This window comes from Phoenix dactylifera, chromosome 4 (assembly GCF_051530095.1).
Source record: "Phoenix dactylifera cultivar Ajwa chromosome 4, Ajwa_hap1_PhDact_Kaust_v1.1, whole genome shotgun sequence".
NCBI classification, from domain to species: domain Eukaryota; kingdom Viridiplantae; phylum Streptophyta; class Magnoliopsida; order Arecales; family Arecaceae; genus Phoenix; species Phoenix dactylifera.
In genome coordinates this window covers 16416693-16421718 of record NC_143193.1, presented here as the reverse complement: position 1 = coordinate 16421718, position 5026 = coordinate 16416693, and the positions used below count along the sequence as shown (strand labels likewise).

The 5026-nt window shown below is 42.2% G+C and overlaps 1 non-coding gene across 1 annotated transcript; it reads right to left on the bottom strand.

The window, feature by feature from the left end:
* Positions 1 to 4203: 4203 nt before the first annotated feature.
* LOC149753687 (small nucleolar RNA R71) lies at positions 4204 to 4309 on the bottom strand. Its single transcript, XR_016409299.1, has one exon. It is a non-coding gene; the product is annotated as a small nucleolar RNA R71 (small nucleolar RNA).
* Between the last annotated feature and the right edge of the window lie 717 nt (positions 4310 to 5026).

Here is a 5026-nt window from a genome sequence, read left to right as displayed (position 1 = left end):
AGTATTTATGGCACCTCAGACTTGGTCATATAGGAGAAGATAGAATTAACAAATTGGAGAAACATGGGCTTTTGAGTTCATTGACTTCCGAGTCATATCCGATTTGTGAATCCTACCTTCAAGAAAAAATGGCCAAATTACTCTTTGTAGGACATGGGGGAGAGGTCCACTAAAATACTTGTCCTAGTACACACTGATGTGTGTGGCCCATTCGATGTGCAGGCTAGGGGTCAATTTTTCTACTTTATTATTTTTACCGATGATGTCTCATGGTATGGTTATGTCTATCTTATGAGACATAAATTTGAAACATTTGAAAGGTTCAAAGAATTCAGATTTGAAGTAGAAAAATGATAAGTGCTGAATAATTTATAATTTAGTTATCTTTTCATAGTACTTATCAATGTTCTTAAACTAATAAATACATACTCTACCATAAAATTGAATAAACATTGAAACAAATTTAAAATATGGTAAGAGATAAATAATTCTTTTCTTAAAACAGACTTTGAACTTGTCTCTCTCCTGGTTGTAATCTTTCATGAAAACATATAAGGAGGAGATTGTGTTGACCCGGTTTAGTAACCTGATGGAGTTGTAATCAAGCTAAGGCTATGATTAAATAGGTTTTGGTCCTGATTCGATCGAAAGTTATAATTAATTATGTATGGGGCAAAGGTTTGATGAACCCTTTTATTAGGTCACGGTCCGGTTTTTAGTCTTGTCTAGTCGAGTTCGATCTAAAGCAGCTTAGCAAGAATTAAATTTAAATAACATTGGGCTCGAGAACAATTTCAAGCAAATCAACGATCATGACCCACCTCAAATCCAAAGCCAATTCCCAACCAATTCACCTGCCTTCATATAAAATTTATAATTTTAAAACAAAAATAATAATAATAATAATTGAATATCCATGATTCACTGTTCATATGAACAGTGTCCCGTGAAAACACTGTTCATATGAACAGTGTTACAAAAAAAATATATAACAAAACTAATCCTACTGTTCATCTTCTTCCTCCCCGTAAGCATCCCGACCGTCCACGGCTCCTCCCGTCGAGCCCGCCAGCCAGATCCACAACCCGATCCTCCCTCAGCCGCGTGCCAAACCCAAGAGGGAAATCAGCCGGGCGTCTTCCGCATCCAACTGTGGCATTGTCTTCATCCCGGATGTTCCGCCAGCGACCACGCCTCCACTGCAATCAACGAGCCGCTCCAACCACCAGCGACCACTCCTCCGATCAACCCGTTCCAGCCTGAGAGATCTTCCACAAAATCTTCCACACGGTGCAGCCTCTCTTCCCAGTTCCTCCGCCTCTTCATCCGCAGCTGAGATCCCGCTCTTCCGCATCAGTCCTTTCCAGCGGCAGCCAACATCTCCGGATTTATCTCCTTCCTCCCGCTATCTATCCTTCCCGTGATCCCGCCTCATAGAGCGCCCCCGTGCCCACCGCGTCCAGCTCCTCTGCCATCAGCCCGCCCCAGCCGGCTCCAATCACAGCGCTGAAACAGGGAGACTCTTTGATGCCGATGATTCAAATCCTCCCCCACCAAAGCAACCCGATCCTCCATCCTCGCTTCAAAACAACGGGACCTCGTATCAGCCGCATGCCAGATCCACCTACGCGGCATCGTCTTCATCTCCGGCCCTTCTTCCGCCCGTGACGCAGCCCATTCCACCTCCCAGCAGCCGAGACCCCGCGACCCGATCAGCTCCTTCCAGCCAGCCGAGCGTCTTCCGCATCCAAGAGTCCGGATTCCCAGCTCCAAGCCGTGATCTGCTCCTTCCAGCTCGCGTCCCTCCTTCCTGCGACCCAGCATCCCGTTCTTCATCATCACCGTCCGCGTCTCCTCCGGATCCCCAAATTCCAGATGACCCCGCCTCCACTGCTCTTCTCCCTTCCGCATTCACTAGCATCTGCAATCAAGCCCGAGATCCAGCCATTGACGCCCTTCATCATCTTCGTCCGCGATCTGCCCCCCCAGCATCACGCCCTCCTCCTCTCTCGGGATCCATTGCTGGTCTTCAGCGGTCTATAAGAGGAGGACGGTGGGGAAGAAAGGGGGAGCTCGGTGGAGAAGAAAGAAACAGGGGAGACCCCTATTTCGGTGAAGAAAAGAAGACACCAGCCGAAAGAAAAGAGAGAAAAAGAAATAAAAAAAAAGAGAAAAAGGGGAGGAAAGAGAATAGTTTGTGTTATTTTTGGAAGAATGGGAGGTGAAGGCTTTCATTTGAAGATGGGAGGTCGTCCGGAAGCCATGCTCGGCTAAACATCTAATCTAGGGCTGGATGAAGCCCTAGCAATGTATCAGGGCATTGTAGTTCTTATTTTCTTTATTATTTTGGAGCTTGTTTAAATTCTTATCTTCAATGAAATATCTTTTTATGATGTTTAAACTTTGAGCATGCCATTTACTATTCATGTTTGCTAAAGTAGTCTAAGATGATCCATGCCTAGGAAGATGAGGTGTGCTGCATCCTAGATTAGCATACTTAGGTAGACACTTCATGCTATACCAAAGATGGATTTTTCTAACACTCTTTATGTTTTTATTTTAAAAGGCTTGTAGCCAAAATTGCATGCCTCTCCAAAAGATAAAAATTAAGAACACAATCCTTGATGCAATGCTATGTGGTGGATTCCAAACCCTAGATCTATTTACTCTGATAAATTTCAATCCGTACTCATAGTTTAATTTAGTTAAATCAAGTTAGCAAATCCTTCTTTTTGATTTATTTTTAAAAGAAAAATAACTTATTCTTCAATCCCTGTGGACCGACACCCGTAATCACTATCCTACAGGATACGTGCTATTGCGTGGTTTATTTTTGAAATTGAAATAACCGATCAATTTTTGGCGCCGTTGCCGGGGATTGCTAGCATAGTTATTTTTCTTACTAAAAAAAATTATTTAAAAATTAAAAAAAAATTCTTTAAAAAAATTTCTATTATTGTTACTTTTCTTATCTTCTTTTTCTCCCTTACTAATTTTTATTTATATTATTTGATCAGGAATCGAGGAAAAGAATCTGGGATGATCAAAAGGAGAACTGCCGGAAAAGAAATGCTGTAGAGGTTTGCAAAAAAAAAAAAAAAAAATTAAATTGCTGGGAAAATTTCCTTTGGTAACCTCTAAACTTTTCTTATTTAAATTAATTATTGGTTTGAAATTTTGTGGTGATTGTTTGATTTTAATTATAGCAAAATTGTGAATGCGTGCCTGATATACATACACAAATCAATTTGCACATAGTAAGGGCAATCACCCCAACAAGATAAGAGCCGGATTTCATCACCGGACTCTTGCCCAACTTAGGTGAACTCAATCTCACATAGTGTCATCTTTAATTAAAATCAATTAGACGTTAGCCCCTAGGGACATTCGAGCTCAATAGGACGAAGATCACCGAAAGTTGCACCAATTTCGCTCTGTGGCTTAGTTGATGTCTAGGCAAGCTTTGTCCCTATAAAGGAGATAGTTCATCTGTTCGAGGCAAGTGGGTTTTAAGTGGGACCTTTGCGAACGCATCGTGACCCCTCCACTTACCTGGGAGCTTACCTGGTCAACTCGGTTCATTAGACCGGATTGGAGGCTTAGGTGCTCTCTTCAAACCAGTTAGGAGCTGTCTAGTGATTTTAGGACAAAGACTAGGATTGATATGCTTTTCTCTTTTATTGCATGCTTGATTGATCGAGTACTAGTGTATGCACGGTAGTCGTTCTAGAGTACAAAACCTATTACCTTTTGACCCTGAAATAGAACGAACCCTTAGGAACATTCGAGCTAAGATCAAAACATTAGGATCATCCCCACCTTTTAAGATGGCTGAAGAACAACCCAAACTTCTGAGGGAGTACTTTACTCCCACTATTTACACTTCCCCATCTTGCATTCGATTACCTGAGGTAGCAGCTGTACAATATGAAATAAAGTCTAGTGTGATCCAAATGCTCCCATCTTTTTATGGGCTCACCAATGAAGACCCATATAAACACCTAGATGAATTCCTTGAGATTTGCACCACTGTCAAGATTCAGAACTTCACTGATGATGCTCTGAAACTTAGATTATTTCCCTTCTCCCTTAAAGATAGAGCCAAACAATGGCTGAATTCTTTAGAAGCCAACTCGATTCATTCTTGGGATCAAATGCAACAAGAATTTCTTAAAAAATACTTTCCCATAGGAAGAACGAACCAGTTTAGACGTGCCATTACAAGCTTCTCCCAAACTGAGGGAGAAGAATTTCATGAAACTTGGGAGAGATTTCGAGACCTAATCCGTAAATGCCCTCATCATCAAATACCTAAGTGGCAGCTAGTGCAATGTTTCTATAATGGATTGACTGAACGAAACCGTCAGATGATTGATGCCGCATGCGGGGGGACTTTCATGCTTCGAAATGAGCATGAAGCATGGCAACTATTTGAAAACCTTAATGAAAACTCCCTCCACCATGCTTCATGTTCTCGTCAAGCATCCCCGAATTTTCAAAGAAAAGGGGCCATTTGTGAAATAAGTCATTCTATAGACCTGTCTAGCAAAGTAGATGCATTATCCCATAAGATTGACCAACTAATGATAGGAGGACATGTCGTTAGCTCTTCCCAAGCACAAGTGTGTGCTATCTGTTCTAGCCCATCGCATCCAATCCATGAGTGCCCCTCAGCACCCCAATATCCCGAACTCGTGCAAGAACACATCAATCCTGCCCAAACACAGCCCAGACCGGGTAATGATCCATTTTCCAATACATATAATCCGGGATGGCGGAATCATCCAAATTTTTCTTGGAGGCAGCAAGCTTCTAATACCTCCCAACCCTTCTCCCAAAATTTTCAAAACCCTCAGAATTTTCATCCCTACCGTCCCTCAACCCAATTTCAGCATCCTCCTCCTCCAACCCAAAGAAATACAGCCTTTGAGGAGAAGGTGTTGACTGCCCTTCAAGGTTTGGAGGCAAATACACAACTATTGCACTCTCACACACAATCAATTGCTAAGCTACAATCCCAAATGGG